The 23657-nt window shown below is 41.2% G+C and overlaps 1 protein-coding gene and 1 pseudogene across 4 annotated transcripts in view; one reads left to right on the top strand and one right to left on the bottom strand.

Annotated features, from left to right (window-relative positions):
- LOC141373699 (importin subunit alpha-1-like) overlaps positions 1-9132 on the bottom strand; it is a 57148-nt pseudogene extending 48016 nt beyond the window's left edge.
- The window catches only part of L3MBTL4 (L3MBTL histone methyl-lysine binding protein 4), a 508459-nt gene continuing 487496 nt past the window's right edge, over positions 2695-23657 (top strand). Inside the window, exon 1 of one of the 4 annotated variants that reach the window (XM_073898504.1) lies at positions 2695-2728. The gene's annotated coding sequence lies outside the window, so the exon portion shown is untranslated. Of the gene's footprint in view, positions 2729-2900; positions 3164-4926; positions 4946-9126; positions 9146-23657 lie in introns of those variants that run through there. The other 3 variants (XM_073898503.1, XM_073898505.1, XM_073898506.1) reach the window with 3 other exon arrangements.

Here is a 23657-nt window from a genome sequence, read left to right as displayed (position 1 = left end):
AAGGATCCCTATCTCGTTCAGTTTATACAGATTTTAAATATCATCAGAAATATTGTGTAGGGTTTGGATTTTTAAAAAGGGTGTGTACCTGGAAATGGTGTTTTTATGTTACTTTATGATAGTTTTGTTCTACCAAAAAAAGTACAAGCATAAAAATAGATTTCTATATAAATTTTAAGTCAATTCAAATTTGTATAATGTCCATGTTATTTTATTTATGAAGCTTTTTGGTATCATTTAAAGTTAGCTTTAGTTCTTCAATATTATTTACACTTCTGTCTGAACCAGTATTTACACCTAAACAGAACTCTATGCAATTATTTATATCTCAACTCATTAAGAAAGTTTAAAATTGGACAATCTACTTAAGAAAATATTGCTGTAACAGAGAAAATATAGTGTGGTGTGAGTCAAATTATTAACAATGGCATTAATATGAAAATAAACTTGAGGATAATAATTATTGATGATAAATGGTGACCAATAAAATGATTTTAGCTGCAACAGACAATTTGTTTGTGGAGTAAGCATAGAATGCTGTTAAGATAAGCTCTCTTCAATTACACTGAAGTGTAGAAAGGAATTTACTCTGTGCTTAACTCCCAAATGGTCCTAAGTATATGCTAGGAAACAATCATGAATTTTAAAAACACTTCTGTGTTAATGGGAAATCCCACTATTGATCAAATAACAAAGCAATGTAATTTAATTCTACTTAAAAAATAACACATATATATAAATAACATATATATAACATTGACAAATAAAAGAACTCCCCCCCATTAGAAAAAAGTAAATAAATTTAGCAAACTTTAAAAGGGAGTGTGCTTAAATAAAGCCAATCACTATCTCAGCAAATGAGGTTTCATTTCCACCCATGAGATAGACATTATAGAACTGCCATGACTCTGTCATGTTTTGATGACATGCCTAAAGGGGCTCTTCTGCCACCGGAAGCCATCCTTACCTCTCTGGCCAACAATAATGTTGCCACTTAGTTTGTTAGATTCAACTGAATTATAAATAAAAAATGCCTAGTAATCATCAGTACTCTAAACCCCATTGTTCACAACGGACTGTTGGTAACATTGCAATACTCAACACTGTGGCTATTTCATTTTAATCTGCAGCTGTTCAAATAAAAGGGATTTACGACAACAGCTTTTCAAAAATTCTGTAATAAGTGTACCAATGCTTACACTGCTTATATTTCCATATAATTTGAATAACAGTATGTTTAAAACAGATGTCAGCTTCTTTGAATATAATCATATGTGGTTGTCAGCACTATGCACCCATAGATTTACATTTAAGTAATCCAGGATGAGGTTCTCTGCCTGTGTTACCTGTCTCATTGGTGCATTCTTTCTCTATTTAAACCTTGCCCATGAAAACAGGGCTTCTGTTTTCATCAAAGCAAGCCAAATATATTCAATAAACATAATAATAACTGTTTCCCTGAAAAAGTGAAGACAAGGTGATATAAATTTACTCTATTTGGATTTCAATCCAGCTTTCTTTGATTTTGTATAATATTAACATTGATTTTTCTAAGGGGTGGGTGGAACCAGAAGTGCTTTTAACTCTTTCTGTGCTGGGAACATTTTGATGTTTATATCACTAAGACTTAGCGTCTTTAATGATAGACACTGCTGGGAGAGACCAGGGTTACACTGCAATAATTGAAACACTTGTCCTTTGCCAAAAATGTTGTCTGTGCTCACGTAAGTAGCAGGGAGGGGGAATTCTCATCCATCCACTGGGTTCCACTCTAATTTCATGCAGTCAGGTAAGCAAGTATGCCAAGATAGTCTCCTGGTGTGTGCCTGTTGTCACAGAAATACATCACAACTCTATAAAGTCTCTAGCATAGACATGGTAAATGGGATGAAAAAAGTGTATCACTTCAACAGATCTGTTTTACATGTTCTCTCTATACTGATGCCTTCTGCTTCCTTTTCTTTTTCTCTTTGCCCCAGATCTTTTTCTTAATTGATCACAGCACAGAATCCAGTTTGTGTATGTGTGTAGTTGTAAATTTCTATGATCATGATTCCCAAATCAAAAACTGCAATAGCAAAGGGTTTTATATTTCTCTCTTCAGTAACAACACTCAATTATGTTTGTAACCAAAGGACCAGTCTCGCCTGAGAAACAAAACAGTTTTAGTTGTTCGTTTATGGTAGTCAACAACAAACCAAAAGATCATTTTGGAAATTATTATTGTTAATCATGTTAAATTACTGCATTTCTTGCTGGACTCAACAAACTAACACTTATTTTGTACCTAACAGCTACTATTAGCATACTAGAATTTTTATACACGACACCTCCATGAAAGAAAATTAAGTTTAAAAGTCACAAAATATGGTCTTCGATTGCCAGCTACTTTTAAATATAAGCCCAAACAAATGATTAAATACTTTTCTCTCCAAACCACCAACAACGCTTTGTGAAAGCCTAACGCTAACCAGTAAGATTGTAAGTTCCATGAGGGCAGGAACTCTTTAGCTCCTGTTTCCTACTTAATCTCAAGCAGCTAGAACAGGGTCAGTAAACAATTTGTTCTCGCCACTTGAAAAGAGTATTCTTTTATTTTGAAATGGTATCCGCGGTTGGGTGTGTAGCAAAGTCGAGAGCGGGAAAGGTGCATCAGAGACGAGGTTGCAAAATCAGAAGGAGCAGAAGGACAGAGAGGAATCCAGAGGCGAGAGAGAACATTTGGAAGGTGAACCCTCAGAGCTGGGATGAGGCAGGGATGAGCGCCCCGGGACACCACTGCGCGAGTGGGGAGGGGCCAGGCAGGAAGTAGCCAAGATTTGGGGGACTCCTTCCCAGGGAGCCAATAAGGGGAAAGACGCACTTGAAGAGAAAGCCACAGCCACCTCCCTCCCACATGAAAGCCCGAGCGGCCGCCCCGCGTCCACTGCGCTCCCGGGGGAGCGGCACCCGGAGCGAGGCAGGTGCGGCGGGAGCATGCGCGCGGGGCTGGCAGGGGAGGCTCCCGCGCCCCCACCCCGCGCGTGCACCCTCGCGCCCCTCCCGCCGGGCACCGCGGGGCCAGCGGCGCCGCAGCCTGGGCCGGCCGATCCTCGCCGCTTCGGCTCGCGCCCTGCCGGCCTGTCTCCGAGTCGGCGTTGCGGGCGGCCCGGCTCTGCTCGGGGTAAGAAGGACGCCGCCGCCCGAGCCGTGTGGTCGGGGGACCGCGTGAGCGCCCACGGCCGCCACCGCCAGGGATGGCCCCGGGCCCCGCGCCCGGACCGAGGGGCGTGAGCGTCGCCCGCGGCAAGGCCGGGCCGGGCCGGGCCAGGGGGCGGTGGCCGTTAGGAGTCGCCTCCGCCCGGCGCTGGCTCTTTCTCTTTCTCTTTCGCCGCCGGGCGCGCGCCGGGCTCCCCGCGCGAGGCGCTGCCCCACTTGTCGCCCACTTCGGACGGGCGTGGCGTGGCCCCGCACTGTCCCGCTCCCGGCCGCCGGGGCCACCTGGGCCGGGGGTGTCGGCGCGGTCACCTGGGCGGGGAGGCGCCGGCTCAGCCCAGGGCCGCGGGACGAGGGGCCGGGGCGGGACTCCCGGCGGTCCCAAGCCGGCCTCAGGCCACCGGGCGCCCGGCGGTGGGCGTTTGGCTTTTGTTTTCTCTCGGGGCGGGCGTCCCCGGTCTCCCCGTTCTCCGCAGACTACTGTCGTGTGTGCCGGGACTCGGCTGCGGCCGAGACCCCCGCGGGCGCTTACTCACTCCACCCCCTTTCCGTCCCCGGTCCTGCTGAGTTCTGCCCAGCCCCGGGCCGGAGCGGAGGAAGTGCGCGCTGGGGGACGCCTAGCCTATATGTGGCGGTTTAACTAGCTCAGTTACCCGCCCTCCCCGCCCCGCCCCGCGCCAAGGCCAGAACTGCGCCGGGGCGCGCTTGGCCAGGTCTCCCTCCCTCGCCCTGGCCGCCGAGGTGGGCCAAAGGGGAGGCCAGCGGACCAGGGTACACCTGGGCCCGGGGCCGCAGTTACGTGCGGAATTGGTGTTAAGTCTTTACCCCAGGTGGGAGAATTCCGGTGGATTTGGTGCCCTGCCTTTTATATCCTGTAGTCATTGATTGAAGTCCACAGGATGTACCTTATTGTGTATATGCCTTTATCCATTTAGAGGGATAGTCTTAATCTGTCCATTCCTGGAGGTGGAAACTAAATAAAAGGAAGGTCTGGACATTGTTATTGTTGAGACTTCTGCGTGTGATAACCCCATGAAGTCAGTTTGGTCACTATGACCTGCCCGGTTGGGGCGTTTCTATGCCTACCACTCACTCTTCAGGGTTATTTGGTCTCCACGACCAAAGTGGCATTGTCTCCTGGATCCCACTGTTGGAGCTGTTGCTGGAAGTTGCTGGGGGCAGCCTCCAGTTTCAGTTCTTTGTTTACATAAGGGTAATGGGATCTCCTGGTGTTTTCTAGTCCCCTTAACTCAAAAAAGGTTAAAGTGGCAAACAGGTGGAATTTTTTCTTGATGCTTGATAATAGACTTTGAATGCATTTAGCTCTTCACAAGATGCTGAAAATGCTAACTTCAGTTTCTCCTCATGGTACTCCAGAACCGGGAGAAAGGATTTTGAAAGAGGAGAGATTTCAGGAGCATCCAAGTGGATTGGATTTTGCTATACTCACATGGGGTGTAATTGTTAAGTAGGAAAGATGAGCTTAAAACTGCTATTGATTATGCTCTCAGACTGTGAGGTACATTGATGAATTTGTATCAGAGGTAGCCCTTGACTTTGGAATTCTTTATTCAGTGCTTTTTTGGGACAGTATTGGTCCACCTATATGATGAGGTCTCAATCTGTTTTCTGAGAAAGGATATTGGTAGGAAGGTGATCTGGTGAAGATCGAATTAAGGAAAACTAAGGAACTGTCTTAACTTTTACCTCAAGGAGAGGTGTGTTTTTAAGTTCATCATAAGAATTTTAGGTGAGCTCTACCATCTACCAACATATTTCATTGCAATACTGTGTGATTTGTATCTTAAATTACACTTCTAATTCATCTTTATTTTCCTTAAAAAATTTCAATTGTCATTTGCACAATAAATCATTTACTATGTAATTTACTGTGTATGTTCATACATTTGTATGACAAACCACTAAAAGCTTGAGCTTTTAATGTGTTGGGAGATAAAACATGCAAACCAAACATTTGTGAACAAAATGATATGCAGGAACTAATAAATAGGATTTGAGACTAAAACAATCTAAACTAAAATGCTGTTGGTTTGAAACAGATAGTGGTTATGGGGTCTGGCAAGAAGAGGGTCTTTGGGGTCTGGAGTGATCAGAAAAGAACACAGAGAGTTGGGCTGGGTCCTGAGGAGTGGTTCTTCCACAGATTGACAAGGCGAAGGCTGAAGAGATTGGGGGCCTAGGAAGGAGAAGGGAGTTTCATGCCTCAAAAGGAATGATTATGATTTGTTTAGGACTAAGAAAAATTATTTGCAGTGTCCACATTGGGAAATGTGGTTGTGCATGCTCTTCCCACCAGCCCTACCCACCCAAACTGGAAACCTTTTATTCTTCATGAGCCAGTGTACTTCCTCTGCGAGGGTGTCCCTGATTTTCACCCCAGACTTCCATTCTTTGACTTCTACTTTTCCTGGTTCACCTATAAGTGCATATGTAAAAACAGTTTTTTTTTTTCTGATGGCCCAGGCTTTAGATTTTGCCACTTTCTGTTTATTTTTAAAAATTGAGATATAATTGACATTAGTTTCAGGTGTACGGCATGATGATTTATGTATAGATTGTGAAATTATCACAATAATTCTATTTAACATCCATCACCACAGTTACAACTTTTTTTCTTGTGATGAGAACTTTTAAGATCTATTGTCTTAGCAACTTTCAAACATACAATACACTATTATTAACTATAGTCACCATTAATGATAGTCATCAAAAAACAGTTTTATATGTTTTTCACAATTTAGGTTCTGTCTTTAATACATTTTCTGTAAGGATATGAACACGTCCTTAGTTCTCTTTTTATTCAGAATATTTTTGCACTGAAGTTCTAGCCTTTTAACTGAAATGATAATAACCCTTTAGGACCTGGTATGGTCCTTGACAAGTGGTTAAGTGCATAGTCAACAGATATTTGTAGGACTGAATAGGGATTCAGTGTGAGCAGGCAGCTGCTGAGGCAGAGGCATGGGGTGATAAAAGCAGCAGTCAGGAACATCATTCTGATGTTGAAGGAAGATCTGCAGTTGGAAAGCTCTGGAGTTCTTACCGTGAAGAAGAGGGAGACTTGAAGCTGTATGGGAAGCACCAGGCCACCCAGTCGGACGGAGGAAGCAGAAGGGGCCCCAGCCTCTCTGCCCCCATCCCATTCCTTCTCATGTGTCTTTGGTTCTCCTTCTCTAGAACTAAAGGAGAGTTTGAAAATCACAGATAAGTGTTTGTTGTTTCAGTCAACACTTTTAATTCAGAAAGAGTGCTGCTGTTGAAATGGGGAAATTAGCAGGAGACCCTGGTAGGTGGTTTGGGAGCAGGGTGGAACAGGTAAGTTCAATTTTTAAAATACTGAATTGAAAGAGATGCTGCGGTGGTGAGTTTGGAGAGAGGAACTCTAGTGTTAGGCCAGGAGAGAGTCAGCTGGGAAATGTTCAGCTGGAAGAAGGGTGACAGTAAAAAGCATGAGACAGGGTGAATAAATGAGTACAGTGTGGGGAGAGCTGGTCCAGTGACTGTGGGCTACGCCCAGTGATGGTGTCAGAAGGAGGAGGAAAACGGCGTCACAGGAACAGGGAAGCCGATGGAGGAGGTTTCATAGGAGACTCTGTGTAAAGTCTCATCTGTTGCTGATGAAATACCGAACTGAGGAGCTGTGGTTGAACTGGCTAGCAAGAGGTGATCTCCGTGGTAAGGCTTCAGTATGAGCTGTTGGTAGTGTTTGCTCTGTTTTAGGTATGTAGATGTCCCCCTTTAATTTGAATAGTGTTTTGTAGTTTACAAAGCATTTCCACCTTGTAGTATTGGTAAACACATTTTGAGCATAGTTTACTATAGGAACATACCTCCCAAGTGAAAACTATTTAGATTCATTAAAAGCCCAATGGACTGTTCACATACTCTTACAGCAAGTAGTGTAAATATAGGTAGTATCTTATATTTCAGCAAAATAAAAGCAAAAACAATGAAATAGAACATACTTGGGAGAAATGAAACTTTTCAGTTCATTCACACATATAATACTATCTTTTGTTTCAGCATTTGCACTCCTTTTACCTTTTAGAATAGTGCCTTAGAAGAATTTAGCCCTGTTTTATTTTCCAAATACAAAACAAGTTTTACACAGTAGCGATGGAAAAATGAAACATTTACTTTGATCCCGTCAGTTGTCCATGCTCTGCTCCCCTAGTCTGTGTGTGCCTTTTGGGGAAGATGTCACTGCTGTAGGACCCCTGCTCAGCGTCACCTGCTGAACCTTTCTTCATTTTGTATTGATTTTAGCTCATGTGTGAAGCGTTCTCTTAATGAAGCTAGCCATTGTAGAGAATGCTTATGCATCCCTCCTGAAGATGGATCTTAATTGATGAAAGTGTGGTCACTGCCACAATTAATAATTGATTGATAAATTGTTTGGAAAGTATCAGGTGTGGGATGTGGGCAGTGGAGCAGAAGTGCATACATCATTCTTTGTCACCGTGACTGGCTAGAGAGAACATATTTAACTAGAAGGACAGATGGATGGTATGGTACTTTCATACACTGTGCTTTGGTGTGTAAACTATTATGGATAGCTTTGGGGACCATGATAGCTTTTTAGATTAAATCATTGTTGCCCTATTCCCTGTCCTTTTGAGGGAGGGATGAACTAAGGAACTCAAAAGGGGGCAAGGCATTTTTGCTGGTGTCAGTTGCGTGTTTTGTGTATGGGGATGGCTGATACATAACTCCTGCCTTCTTGGATTGTGTAGTCAAGTGAGGGGGCAGATATTAAGCAACCTCCCAAATAAGTGTATAAAGAAAAACTTTCCAATGTACTATGAGAAAGACCAACAGGAGTGCTTAATAGGGGTTTGTGGGTCACAAAAGTCCTAAGGATGAGTAGCCTCTAGCCAGGTAGGGAGCAGGGCAAAAAGAAATATCAGGCAGAGGTAAGCACACATGTGAAGCCCCCGGAAGAGGAAAGAGCTCGTGCTCTGGAGGAAGGGAGAGCAAGGGAGAGGAGCCAACTGGGTGGGGAGCTGTTGGTAGGGTTGTTGAGGCCAGAGCATGTCGAGGCCACCTCCTGCCCACGGAGGCCTTGCTGAGGATCATGCATTCTCTTTTTCCTGCCATGGGAAGGCTTTGCAGAGTGTGAGCAGAGCGTGACATGATCTGCTTTATATCCAGTGAGGCCCACTCTGGCTGCCATCTACAGAATATTGTGTACCTGGCAAGAGCAATTAGGATACCATTGCAAGTGTACAGCTGGAAGTCCTGGTGCTTGGGCCAGGCAGGTAGGGTGGAGATGGGTGGAAATGGAAGGACTTCAGGAATATTTTGATGGTAGAATTTATAAAATTGCTGATAGAGGAAAGGGTAAGGGAAAGTAATCCAAGATTATTCTTCTGATTTTTAGCATGAGAAACTGGGTGAATTTTAATAGATGGGGAAGACTGGTCAGAAGCAGACTTGGTAATTTTGCTTTGACCATTTTTCCAGTGAAAGACCTACTGGACATAAAGTATTTTTAGGAAGATAACTGGATGTCATTGTGATGTGTGTTATTTATTCAGCACTGAGCTGGGCACATGGTTTTGTAGTTTAACAAATGTGGGCTTTCTTTTCCCTCTTCTGTGGCTGTAGGTTTTTTTGTATTCTGCTTAGCTCACAGCAGACCTAATGGAACTCCTGAATTTGAATAGCCAGTCTGTCTGCAAATGGGCACACGCATCCAAATAGGTGTAGTCTCAGAGTCTGCTGGCAAGCAGCTTTGCACATAGCATTTTCAGTCCTGACCAAGGAGGTCTAAAATTACTGGATGCACCACACGGACCATTTATTCCTCCATTTCCTTCTACGTTGGTGTCCCAATACTGATCCAGTCATTGGGAGACTCTCCAAGGCCCTGAACGTTCTCTGGTCCTGCAACTACAAGCTATTGCTTACCTTCATGGTTCCTTCTCTTGTGAGTACATCAGACTTAAAGATGAGACTTTCTTGAGTGACAACATTTAAAAAATTGCTTTTGGTCATTATTTATATTGTTATAATTTCTTTCTAAAGAAAAACCATGGAGCAAATGATAGACATGCTTCCAGGCCTGTATGAATGGATCCGAGTTAACACTGATGCTAGTTCAAGGCCCAGTTCATAGATGAGTGTATATTCTGCTCCTGTCTTTGGTTTTCTAGATCTCACCATGCATGAGAAACTGGGTGAACTGGAGGAGATAGGGAAGACTGCTGAGAAGCAGACCTGGTAGCTTTAGTTCGATCATCTTTCCAGTGGAAGACCTACTGGGTATAGGCTGTTTTTAGGGAGACAGTTGATGTGGGTTGTGTTACGATTCATGTGTATACTGACTTGACAGTCTTTGGCAAATGGAGTTAAGATCTAAATCCAGGGTCACCAATTTGGACGTGGAAAGGGGCTAGCAGGTAAGGGAACTGAGTGAAACAGGCAGATAGAAGAAAATTCACAAAGTGCTCTTGATTTCACTTCTATTTTCTCACCTTCGGAAATTGGCCATAGGTACTTGTCTACTCTAGGAAGTTCTTTCAGTACAGGACAGTGGGAAGGAAAAAAATCCCTTCTGTGCTGTGGAAACAGTAGGGAGTAGTCTTACATGTTCTAAAGGGGTAGCTGTTATTAAAAAAAAAAACACATACACACACACACAACAACCAAAAAACCTCAGATTGGAAATCTGCATTTTTAAAAATGTGAAACCTCCCTACTTAAAAATGCTGGTTCACACCTTTTAGGACTCTGCTAAGGTAAGGTAGACAATGTATTTACAGACCAGATGCAGTTGTGGGCTGCCTTTTTACAACCCCTGACTTGTGGGGTCAGCTCTGTGATTAGCTGAATGTACTTTCCATTTAATCATTTTGTTTTTCCTACTTATCATGAATGCTTTTCTTATTTATTATGATGGAGAATATCAGAAAACATATCAGCTTTTTGTTGCCCTGATTCCTGCCCATTTAAGTCTGTGTTGATTAAATCTGGGAGTGAGGAGTCGGCTCTGGGCCTGGCCCTGATTCTGTAAGGTACATACTTGTGCAGGGGGCTAGAGTTCTCCAAATTTGGGTAGAACCTAGACTTTTTAAATCTTTCAGTGATGTTTATGTGGAATTTTTTTTATAGGTCTCCATTGTTAAAGTATATCTTTTACATCAATTGTTTAAGAGTTTGTGTAACCTGTGGACAGTACTTTCTATGATTGGAGGGGGACAGTGTTTGCTCTCGCTTACAGACTTTTGCACATTTGTACCTGTCTTACTTGTGGCTGTGAATTTTCCTGCTCCGAGAAGCCTACAATTCTCCCTAAAAGTGGATCACCCCCATCCCCCTGTGCTTTCCTCCACAATGTGCTATTGTCTGCTAGTTCACTCTGAAGGGTGGAGCCTTACTTTTCTGTGTTTCCCAGGGAACTTTTTGGATTCAGTTCACCACGTCTTTCTAAAGCCTAGCAATTTCCTGACACATGTCAGAGACCAGTAAATAAAAGTTGAATGATTTTGAGTCAATTAATGATAGTCTGCTATACCAAAGAAGTTCCACAAAATCCTTAGCATTTGGGGATTCTGTTGAGTAACTAGCTAAGACTTTGAGTTTGATTGAAAATGTAAGCACTGACCTTTCAGCCACTATTTTTATTATTATTATTATTATGGTCATATATCAAAGGGAATGTAAAGGTTCTTCTCTTTTTGCTTTATAGCAAAGAATATTCTTTAATTCCCTGTCATTATACCCTTTAGTCCTGGTCCTACACATCATCAAGGTGATTTATTACAGATGCCAGGATAGCACTTCCAAATCTATATTTTATGCACTCAATTTCTGAGTATGGTTAGAACAAAGATTTTTTTCTCCTTTCTCTTCTAAAACTGTGAACTTGATGTGATTTTATTTCAAGAAGATATGTGGATGTTTCTCCGGCAGCTGAACACATCCAGTTGGGCTTAGGATAGGAATTATTAGGGCTAACAGGTTAAGAATTTGAAAAGTCTTGACCAGCACAGGAGAACATCTTTTTGCTAAGTGCACTTGGAAAAATCCGAGGCTTATGGGTGATTTTCAAGTTGATAGACTTTTGCGTAGGACCGCAAGTGTATTTCATTTGTTTTGTTAATTGAATGTCATGGATATTTGGTACTTTTTAGAAAGATAGTAGTCACGTTGCTGGATTCTGCACCCCATGCAAATTAGCAGCTGTCCGTTGGCTGTCTTGTGTGGAGATCCTATGTCCAGTACAGACGTGTCTTCACTTCCGGCTGTTGCCATCTTTGTGTTTTGTGTGAACCAGGATGCTCGGCCATTTTACTGCAGTCAGTCATTAGTGATCTTTAGGGCCACTTTATTCTTCTGCTGTGAGGACAAGGAGAAGATCATTGGCAGTCTTTTCAGAACTGGCTGGCATCTGTGTCCAAAACAAACAATACCCATTGCTGTGGAGTAAATGGTGAGGAAGAAGCTGTGGAGGGTACAGTTATACAGTAATTACCAGTGCGATGCACAAAGTGACATGCTTTTAAATTTGGCTTTTGTCCAAATAAGTTGTCTCTCAAGTTTTTAGAAGTTTCAGCTCAGAGTAGCTGTAACTTCTATCATAGAATGACTATAGCTTAGGAAGTTTCTGTTGTCCCACATTTAACAATTTAGATTCAGCAGTTTTTTTTTTTTTTGAATTTTAGAGGGTTTGGAAGTAGTCTAATTCAGATGTTTCTCAATCCTTATTATGAACAGATAATTTTTTTGTCTTAAGGTCGCTGTCCTGTGCACTGTAGGATGTTTAGCTGCAGCATCCCTGGCCTCTACCCACTACATGTCTGTAGCACCTCCTCCCACTTAGTTATGACAACCAAAAATGTCTTCTGACATTTCCAAATGTCCCCTGAGGAGAGGACAGAGAGGGCAGAATCACCCCCGGCTGAGAACCACTTATCCAGTTCAGCCCGTTTTGTAGATGACAAATCAGAGGTCTAGTTGTGTTAAGCAGTGTGCCCAAGGTCAAAAGTCACTATGTGAGAATATGAATTAAAAAACAAATTATCTCACTTGAAGGGACTTCTTATCAACTCAAAACTGATTTTTCTCTTGTAAAAAACTAGCTCTTATGACAGTCCCTGTTGATTCTGTCTTGCCATGACTAGCCAAATACAGCTGCCACTGTTGTGGCAAAGACATAAATTATCAATAGTACTTCAAAAGCTAAGACAAGTTGTAAAGTAATTGAAATTTTACCATATTGATAAGTAATGTATAAAATTACTTGGTTTTGAGCTCTGTCTTCTTATGGCTTTATGTTCTTTACCCACTTCATAAATTTCTACTAATAACAAGGATAAAAAAACCTTGTCACATATAGTTCTAATCCAAATTCCTTATTGCAGAGAGGGGAAAATGAAAGCCCAGTGAAAGGCCCGATCTACTCAGGTTCATCCACCTGAGTAATGGCAGATTTGGAAACTTGACTTGGTCTTCCTGAGCTCCAGCTCCGGCTGTTGGCTATTACAGCATGTCAACTTTTGTTTTCATAGCCAGGCTTTGCAGTAAAGTTGTGTTCAATAGCTTGGCAAATCTTATTCTAGAGTAATAATTAATCCTTTGTGTGCTTGCACAGTTGGGAATTATGAAGCCAGTAATAGAAAACTCTGCTAAGTAAGAGGACCCTCATTCATTCCATAAATATTCATTCAGTGTCTGCTTTGGCCAAGGATGTGCTAGGCTGTGGAATGTTAGGGACACAAGAAGGAGTCAGATGTTAAGATGCTGGTCCTGCCCCCAGGAAACTCACAACCAGAGACACATTCAAATGTGAGGCTTCTCTGTATTACATGAGAGAAGATGGCCTGATTTATTCACGCATTTATTCATTTAACTGCATTTCTGAGTACCTGCTGCGTGCCAGGCCAATGCCTGGCACTGGGTACTCTGTCCTCTTAGTCTAGGAAATACCCAGCATAAAGCTGAGAGAGAACGGTGTCTGCTAATGAGTGGGCCCTCAGGCTCTATAAAAGAGGCGTGAAAAATCTTAGTGCCTATGCTGACAAGGGAGTGACCGTGCTTCTAAAAGTCAGTGAGAGTGAGAATACATTTGTCAAGTCCATAGCTGACAAGCATTATTGTTCTGCTCCACAGATGGTGCATAGGAACTGCCTGAGGAAGGTCATACAGTGGCGGGGCTGAGTTACCTTCATGCCAGTTCTAGTCAATGTCAGCTAGATCACATAGCACTCCCTCCAGAGACCAGGTGTTACAGAAGGAAGAAAAAGTCCAAGGTTTTAATCAACCCCTTGTAGGGATGACTGATGTCTTCAGGGTCGTGTTATTTCTGTATTGTTTATGTGGCTACTGTTGGCATATGGCACAAAAGAAGAAAGAGTTCATTTTTTGGAAATTGAAAAATCTCTGTCCTCATCTTTGACTGTTCTCATTGAGTGTTTATATCACAAGTGAAGATAATAAATTCGCCAATATATACACTTCTGCATGAGCATTAAAAAAGTTCTCCACCTTTTCCCCAGGCTAAGTCACTAAAAATGTCAGTCAAAACCAAAAATAAAAAAGAAGTAGTTTATAAATTATTGTGAGAGATGATTTAATTCACTCACCTTCTTTAAATTATTCTGATTTTTACCTAATCCACTTCAGAGTTTCTGTAATGAATATTCTTATGGCTAAACAAAGACACAGGTCCCTTTTATATCCCTCCTTAGGATCACACTTTCCTACAGGCAGTGAGGGTCTTTCTTCTGAGACTAAAAGTGAGGAAACCTTTATTTATTTATTTATTTATTTATTTATTTTTAAACTATTTGAGAGAGAGCATGCACGCTCTCTGTAACAAGGAGGTGCCGAGGGAGAGAATACCAAGCCGACTTTCCACTGAGCACAGAGTCCAACTGGGGGCTCAGTCTCACAACCCTGAGATCATGACCTGAGCCAAAATCAAGAGTTGGGCGCTCAACCCACAGAGCCACCCAGACACCCCAAAAGTGACAAAATCTTTAAAGAGGGAAAAGCAAATTGAGTTTTTTTATTTCTTTTTGTTCCCAGAGTTTGCACTTACTCTCACTCCTGGCCAGGCATAAAATAAAAAGCTTAAGTGAAGGGCTTAGGCTGTACCTGTCACCAGTATTCCTTTTGCCCTTGTTTGTTAAACTCTATATAGGAAGAATCAGGATGTATGAATGTTTTGGGGTCAGGGGTTCTAACTTTACCAACCCTTTGATAACATATATTTGTAACATCTCTCTTAGTATCTTGAAATTATTAGGTAAATAATTTACCTGTACATCCTTTGAAAAAAGTCAATATAATAAAATGGGAGAAATAAATGGAAGGTAATTTATAATTAAATGATATGCCAAATGTTTGGACATGACTAGTCTAGAAAATAAAACGAAGTAGTTGGGTGGCTTGTACTATATGTAAATTCACCCATAAAAATGCTGATGGTGGGAGGGGGGCACCTGGCACAGTCAGTTAAGCCTCCGACTCTTGGTTTCAGCTCAGGTTGTGATCTCAGGGTCTTGAAACTGAGCCCCGTGTTGGGCTCTACGCTCAGTGGGGAGTCTGATTGAGATTCTCTCTCCCTCTCCCCTGCCCCTCCGTGCTGCATGCTCTCTCTCTCATATATAAATAAATCTAAAAAAAGTGCTGACAGGGGGATTATATCAGGGAAGGGGAGTCTTTGAGCAGTGTTGTGCTTAATAACATCATCTTCTGAAATGGTGGAAATATTTGCCACAGTTGTGCTTGAAAAAAGTAAAACCTTTCCTCAATTTACATAGAGTTGCATTCCTGGGAAAGGCAGGACATATTAAAATCATTGCAAAAAGTACTTTCTGAATATATGTAAAATGAAATTATCCTTCATGTTTAGAGAAACATAAGTTAGGTTTAGCATATACATGAATGTCAAGTGAGAGATTCTCACCTTTTAAAAGTCAGAGCCTTTACAGTACCCTATTTCTTTGTTTTTTAAAGGAATTGGGAAAGAAAATTAGTTTTAGTATATGGGGTTTACCCGTGTATGGTTTGGCGAGGAGAGTCCTGTATGCAAACTGTTTGTTCTACTCCTTTGTACCTTATCTACATCTTATAAGCTCCTTGCCCATGCAGTTGTTGCTCTGGGTATGATTTGAGGTTTAGAGGAGGTGCGGGTGGGATTAGATTCCAGAACATTCTCGTAGTTTGAATATGATGTAAGAAGCCACAACAGGGACTTAAATTTCTACAAAGTAATATTTTAATGGTGTTTGACATCTAGTCAAAATTCTGAGAATGAAATATAATATATAAATGATTATGCAGTGATATCTATAAATAGTGCTTGTAGGATCGATAGTTAATATGTACCATGTACTCATATACACTGAAACACCTCCACACTCAAGCTCGCATTGGACGATTCGGGGCTTATTGTTTTTTTCTCTTTTTTGGGGGCAGTTTATTTTGATTTGGTAATCCTTACTGTCCATGAGAGGTATAAAGGCATATTATACCTGCATTCGGTTTGCTTGCCCCTGTTTAATTAGAATCAGATACAGTGTAAGATTGTGTTGAAAGGGTGGTGCTTGTGGTCTTATGAAGTCTTTTATTAATGATACAAACTAGAGGTGAGAGAAGGCTAACGCATCTGGTAACCTACAAATTAAAGTTGTGTCCTGGTCCGACAGTGCAAATGGGGGCGCACCATAAGTATTAGCTCCCGACACCCAACAGTGAGGATGAGGACAGCGTGGGAATCTGCGGGCATGGCGCTTTCATGATTGCTTTCACTGTCTGCATGGAGGATACTGTTCAAAGCCTGCTGCCTCTCTGAACCTGTCTGTTCTCAGGAAATGTGTATTGATTTTGGGGGTGAGCGTTAAGCCATTCTCTTGACTATTGCCTGTATGTGCAGAGCTTTTGCTGAGCTTCCCAAGTAGTTTACAAAAATCAGACACACAGGTTTTATAGTCACTCTTCTTTGATATCATCTCTGGCCTTTCTGTCATTTTTTTTTCTCTTCTTTTACTCTGTGTCTAGAGGCCAAGAGTAGAAACACTTGGGCAGCATGCATCCAATGGTTTGTCAATTAATAGGGATTTACAGCTAGACCGGATGTATAGGAAGCAGAGAAAATTGGCATAATAAATTGTTTAAGATTCATTGAGTTTTGGAAGGTTTATGATAGTTCAATTTTTGGGAGACTTAATGTAAAAGAATGTGAAAGGTCATGATGCAGAACATCTTAGGTTAATTTCTCCCCACATTTATTTTTAGCACTACATAAGGTGTCTTTTAAAAGTTTGGTATTTCTGTAGTATTTTATACCTTTAGAACATATCTATATGGATTTCAGTTATTACTGTTTTTAAACATGTGCTGATATTGCTACCTAGTGATTTCTCAAGGTCTAGTTATTAGTGGCAGTAAACTCTTAGCCAAAGTATTTAAGATATATGTCTTTGTCTTTATTTGAAAATTTTTATTTATTTTTTTAAAAGATTTTATTTATTTGAGAGAGAGATTGAGAGAACAAGTAGGAGGAGGGGCAGAGGGAGAAGCAGATTCCCCACTGAGCGGGGAGCAGAGTTTAGTCCCAGGACCGTGGGATCATGATCTGAGCCGAAGGCAGACTCTTAACTGACTGAACCACCCAGGGGCCCTAAAAATTTTTAATTGAACAAAAACATTGTTTTGCAGGGCATCAGCTACTCAGAATTTCTGTAATAGAAGTAATGGTTTTGTGAGGGAACTAAAATGATTAGTATTTTGAATATCTCAATGTGTCATATAAAGAAAATTCATATGAAAAGTCTTCTTAAGATTGATTGAATAAAATTTATTCTGTTAATTTCCCATTAGCTCTGTTACCTAAGAGAGTTAGAATTTGTTACTTTCTAAGATACAAGTATAGCGAAACTTGACATTTTGCTAGCTTTTGAGAAGATGGCAACTGCTGAGCTTTCTTTGCTGAATTAAATCCAGTCAGTTGAGATAAAAATGAATTGGAAATAAATGGTTATGGCTGAGGATTAACGAGCAGTAAAAAAACCCCTTAAGAACAAAGCTGCTTATACAGTTAGGTGGCACTGTTTCCTTTTTCTTTTCAAAGGTTTGACTAAGTGTAATTAAAATATAAAGAGGTTTCATGTGGCCTTCTTTAGATCTGGCCAGATTAAAAACAAATAGGAAAAGTAAATTAGAAACCAGTTTGAGGTGAAAATCCAGCCCCATCTGTTACTGAAATACATCTTCCAACCCATAGTCAGAAAGCGACGGGTTGTTTAGGGCTGCTGAGCAAACACTGGGGTGCTGTCTCAGGTTGCTCAGTGCAGGCTTTACGGGCCAGGCCAGTCACTTAAGGAGGTGAGGTGGCCCTGGGTTTCTGCTATGTCAGAAGAAAGGGAGTAATGAAACTTTTCCGATGTGAAAAGTTTTAATATTTTAAAAATGATTTTTATGATGTCACACTCATATTATTTCATGTCAATTGTTTTTTTTTTTTCTTTTTTGATATGGATTTTTTAGTTTGGGCTCTTTGGGTGATCTTTGAAATAAAGACGGGATGTCCACTTGTTCTGGCAACTTAAAAACAATTACACACAGTTAGGTACAAAGAGGAGCAGGAGTCTCCGTTGGTTTGCTCAGCGTGTTGTCGTCATAATGTAGGATGTTGCCGGTTTTAGTAGTTTTTGAAATAAAGTACTGTGTTTACCTGCTGTTTTTAAGGCTCGTCTCCCAGGGTCTGGCAGTGTTACGTTCAGAGATGTGGAGTGCATTGTTTTGGACCCCTTGATGAGGCCTCTCTGCTGCTCCCCTCGGTCCTCCCTCCCGATGCACTCCTTCCTCCCCTTCTTTGTTGTCTCCGCTCATCTGAATTTCCTCTCAGTCTGGGTGGCTTAGCTGCTCATGCTTATTCAGCATTTTTTGTTCAGTTCCTCAGAATTCCTAAACATCCATTTTTATGCTTAAAATGTTTATGACTTTGATTGAGTAAACAAATGTTCAAAAATGCCCCCCAGCTCTGACTCCTTGCTCAGCCTTTTATAGCCCTGCGAACTTATTTACTGTACCCCAGCTTTCTCAGCTGTAAAATGGGAATGACAATAATGTTGAAGGAAGATGAAATGACTAAGCATAAACCATTTATTTTATTTTATTTATTTTTTTAAAGATTTTATTTATTTATTCATGAGAGACAGAGAGAGAGAGAGAGAGGCAGAGGGAGAAGCAGGCTCCCAAGGAGCAGGGAGCCCGATGCGGGACTCGATCCCAGGACCCTGGGACCATGACCTGAGCCGAAGGCAGACGCTTAACCATCTGAGCCACCCAGGCGCCCCTAAGCATAAACCATTTAGAACGTAGTAGCACATAGCTTTTGTTCAGTAACTGTCAGAGACTGATTGTCAGTTGTTATAAACACCTTAATATTGCCTCAAATGGGTGAAATATTTAGTTACACACTGCAGAATTATATGCTAATTCTCAAAAAGAATAAGTAAATGCATGCTGAGAAATGCATTCTTTTCTTAGGGAAGGTCACTGTTGGCCTTTGCCAGTCACAGGACTAGTGTTCTCCTTGGAAACTGGATGCTTCCTTAGTTGGCTGCAGCATGGGTGTGGAATCCACTCCTTCCTGTACCTTTTTTGCAGAGAGCAGCGTGGACTCTACTGGGTGGGATGAGAGGTGCCAATAAATGAGTGGGTAGTGGCAGATGAGGTGCCTACTGTCCAGGCTGCAGAACCGGCTGCTCCATTCCCCTACAGGTGACACCTTGCACTCAGGACCTCACTGTGCGACTCCAGGTGCCGACATCCAGGTCTAACCTCGTGCAGTCAGGGATTCCTCTAAAGGCTTGTGGCAGCCCGCACTAGTTTGCGGGATGGCCTCCCCGAAGCTTTGTAACACTGCGTGGCTGCTTAGCAATTGTTTACAAATTGTGTGGATGGTATGAAAAGAATTGTGTAATCTTAAAAAGGGGGGCTCTGTTTGAATCTTCATTTGGGAGATACTTTCTCATTATGAAACACTTAAATACCAAAAAGTCAGTTTCAGAATGCAAGCCATCTTCATTTACTCTAATGAGATCAAAATTGCATTCTTGTTTCTTAATTCATACAGATTGGGTTTTTTTTTTTTTTTTTAACCCAGAGGAAAAAAAAGCATTGATTAATATGTATTGTGAATATGCCAGTTTTAGTACTAGAAGAAATTGGATTCAAGTCTTGGTCTTGCTCAATATTTATAAGACTTTGGGAAAGAAGTAATTTTATAAGGCTATTTCCTTTTCTGCTTCTTTATTGAAGATAATATCCCTGGGGATTAAATTATAAAAATAATCAAAAGGAAAACAATATGGAATACTCATGTGTTATGGTGATGTATTTAGCTGTTGTGGAGCACAAATAACAGTCACGTCTCGATTTTTACTGTGTTTAATTATGATTTACTTCTCCCCAAGGGAAAGTTACCTCCCCTTTTCAAGTGTTGTTACTACTCATCATATTTTTTGAGATCCGTGATTGAAGTGAATGCACCAAACATATTGTAATGCATATTTTTAGCACTGAGAACAGTAAATTGGGTATTTAGGCACACGTCACAAGTTTTGTGTCAGACATACCACTTCATTAATACTACACTTTTTAAAATAAAGAGAAATTTCCCTGACTCTGGGCTGAGTTGACCTTTTTGCATTATGTACATCTTCACTGTACACACATTTCCTTCTTCCCTCGTCTGTGTCAGTTAAGGGTGGGACAATTATTTTGATCCATCTTTGCCAAAAGAAACCGGAAAAATATTTAGTTAAATATGTGGAAAGCAGAATATGATGAATAGGAATAAGGCAGATGGTCAGCTAACCTAGTGTCATATGATGGAAGAAATTAGGCTGTTGGTGCATGAATGATCATTTTTTATTATCAAAGGTAATCTTGGAAGTAGCAGTTCATATGTATTTTATATAAAGTAATGGAACAGATAAGAAGGAAAGAAATCTACATGTATGTCAAAATCTTGAGAACAATCAGTTTTGTAAAGAATGAGCTACATCCTTCTGTGTATTGAAGGGAGTATAAAATTTATTTTCATGAGATTACATTTGCAAATGATCTTTCCCTACATCTCATATAGTCCCAGCTATATGTATTAAACAGTCTTAAAAATGGTGTAAATATAGGAGAATTGAAGCTAGTTTATTCTTAGTGGTAAGGTGGGATCTCCCTCTTTTTTGTTTTTTTCTTTCACCAGATTTACAAAGTTCATGGATTAGGCATTATTTCAAATAGCATCATTCAACATGTGGGGTATAATACCTAGTTTCTTTATTCCACAAGTAATTATTGGGGGTTTGGTGTATATAGATCAAGATCCTTTGGAGCTTACATCCACAAGGGGGAATTTGGAGGGGGAGGCAGTCAGTAACTGATGAGAATGCTAAATAAGTAAATTATTTGGAATTTTAGAAGATGACAAATATTATGGAAAAGAACAAGTAATGCAGGGTAAGAAGTACTGGGAGTGGGAGTGCTGGCTAGTCAGATACAGGTGTCCATGAGGAGAGATTCCAGCAAAGTAGGTGATATGTGGGCAAGAGTTCTAGAGAGATGGAGCAGCTAGAGGAACGGCCCAAAGGCCTGCGGGACAGTTCGGAGACTGTTGTGAATGTGGGAGTAGTAGGTGATGAGGTTGGCGAAGCGAGGTTGGGGTGAGGGAGGAGAGGTGAGCCTTTGTGGGGACTCGGTGTTTATGCTGACGTGGGGAACCCGCGGAGGTCTTGGGTGGAGGATTGACGTGCATGGATTTGTGCTTGAGGACCATCACTCTGGCTGTGGAGTGGAGTTCAGCGCTGAGGGATACCTGCTAGGGAGACCCTTATAAACGAGGTGGGAGACAGTGTAGCTCTGACGAGGCTGGTCGCAATATAAATGGTGAGAAGTGGCTGTGTTCTGAATGGGTAGTGAAGGTAGAGCCAGGGGGATTTCCTGACTGAATGGGTGTGGATATGACAGGAATCCATCATGGCCCCAGGCTTTTTGGCTTAAGCAACTGGCATGAGAAAGTTGCCACCTGAGATGAAGTCTTGGGTGGGCAGATGATTGTTGTGAGAATAACAGAGATCAGCATGCATGAAACTCTTAGACCAAGGTCGGCTTGGGGTAGGTCCTCAATAAATGTTAGCGTCTGTCATTAGCATTAATAGTAAGTTGTAATTGAGTGCTTTTACTTTACTTTGTTTTTTCAAGGTTTTTTTTTTTTTTAATCTGCTCTCAGCGTATTTTCTTTTCTTTCTTTTTTTTTTTAAAGATTTTATTTTTTGACAGAGACAGCGAGAGAGGGAACACAAGCAGGGGGAGTGGGAGAGGGAGAAGCAGGCTTCCCGCTGAGCAGGGAGCTGGACATGGGGCTTGATCCCAGGACCCTGGGATCACGACCTGAGCCTAAGGCAGACGCTTAATGACTGAGCCACCCAGGCGCCCCCCCCCCCCCGCGTATTTTCTTAATGCTCCCTATGAGAAGTAGGTGGTATAGAACAGAGTCAGCGGGCCTGGACTCAACAGATAGCAGTCAGATGAGTTGGGCTCACCTTTGCCCAATTGCTAATTTCCAGTTTAGGGCAAGTCATTTACCCCTCTAACTCCACCAGTATCATGGAAAGCTCACATGAGAGAGTAGACAGAAAAATAGGTTGCATATCTAAAAAGTTAACATATATAGTGCATATAATGTATGATTATATTTGGTCCTTTGATTTAGCAAAAATAAATATATGGTAGGCTTTATAAGGGTTTTATCTTATTTTTAACATTTTTATTTTTTAGCGAAGTGATACACTATATGACACATGGAAGAATTTTAAAAACGTTATAATAAACGGCAGCTTCGTGCCCCATTCTCCGTATCCCTAGCTCTCCCGTTCCCTAGAGGAAACCTCTTTTGTTTTAAATGCTTTTTCTGGTTGCCCACCCCCCTTGTCCCCTTTACCCCTCTCCTCTCCCCTGTTAGGGACAGCTGACACCTGGGCATCACTGCTCTGTTACATCTCTGGGTTCAGTCTGTTTAGGAGGACCCAGGCTATCTCTGAACACAGGGGCATGTCCAACCTGTCCTGGGCCCAAACCCTCAATTCCACTTCTGATTGGATTATCTAGTTCTAGAAAAACCAACAAAAATCCCACATTTCTTATTAGTTATACAGATAAACCCATATACACAGTTTTGCCTGGCCACTGTAATTGTATGTGTGCTTTTCCTTGCATTTTTTTTTCTTCTCCATTTTAGCTTGTCTTTTCCCTCTTTTTCTACTTCCCTTTGACCCACCCCAGTGTCTTCCGTTTCCCCTGGATCTTGCTTTCTGTGTCCTGCTTTTCTCACACAGCAGCTCTCCCAAGTCAGGTAGGATAAGTCTACTTCATTCTTTGTAAAGGCTGTTTAATATTCCATAGTCATGATGTACCATACTTTATTCTGAAATTTCCATACTGTTAGGCATCAACTTTTTTCCTCCCCAAATTTGTCTTCAGGTAATGTAGCAGTAAACATCCATGAACATATTTTATTCAACCATTCCCATATTGCCAGGCATTAATATTTTTCATTATTTTCTTACTACTGCTGGAATAACATTCTAAATACGTTTGTTCTACATACTGGCGCTTTCATTTTTATGACATAGATTTTGAGGAGTGGATTCTTGGGATGATGGGTATTTATATATTTATATATTAATAGATATTTTCATATTGCTTTTGTTTTAAAAAAGTATTTTATTTTTGAAAGATAAAAATTGTATATACTTAAGGTGTACAATGTGATGTCTCTCTCTATATAGACATATATATAGTGAAATCAAGTACCACAGTCGAATTAATTAACATATCCATTACCTCCCAGAGTTACCTTTCTTTTGTGTGTGTGGTGAGAGTCCTTGAAATTTACTCTCTTAGCAAATTTCAAGTGCACAATATTTTATTATTAACTATAGTGACTATACTGTACATTAGGTTTCCCGAACTTACTCATCTTATAACTGAAAGTTTGTGCCCCTTGATCAATAGCTCTTTTCCCCTACATCCCAGCCTCTGGTAACCACCATTCTATTTTCTGTCACTATAAAGTTGACTTCTTTCTCTTATTTTGTAGATTTCACATATAAGTGAGATCATGCGATGTTTGCCTTTCCATGTCTGGCTTATTTCATTTAGCATAATGTCCTTCACTTTCATCCATGTTCTCTCAAGTGGCAAGATTTCCTTCTTTGTTAAGGCTGAATAATATTCCATCATGTGCCTATCTGTCTACAGATATGTGTGTGTGTGTGTGTATCACATTTTCTTTATCCATTCATCCATCAATGGGCACATAGGTTGTTTCCATATCTTGGTTGCTGTGAACAATGCTGCAATAAACATGGGAGTGCAGATACCTCTTCAAGATAGTGATTTTACTTCCTTTGGATATATACCCAGAA

This window comes from Callorhinus ursinus, unplaced genomic scaffold, assembly GCF_003265705.2.
Source record: "Callorhinus ursinus isolate GAN/ISIS: 27379988/994484 unplaced genomic scaffold, GSC_fseal_2.0 scaffold11, whole genome shotgun sequence".
NCBI classification, from domain to species: Eukaryota; Metazoa; Chordata; class Mammalia; order Carnivora; family Otariidae; genus Callorhinus; species Callorhinus ursinus.
Note: the sequence above shows the minus strand (reverse complement) of the source record. Positions and strands in the feature narration are given on the sequence as shown.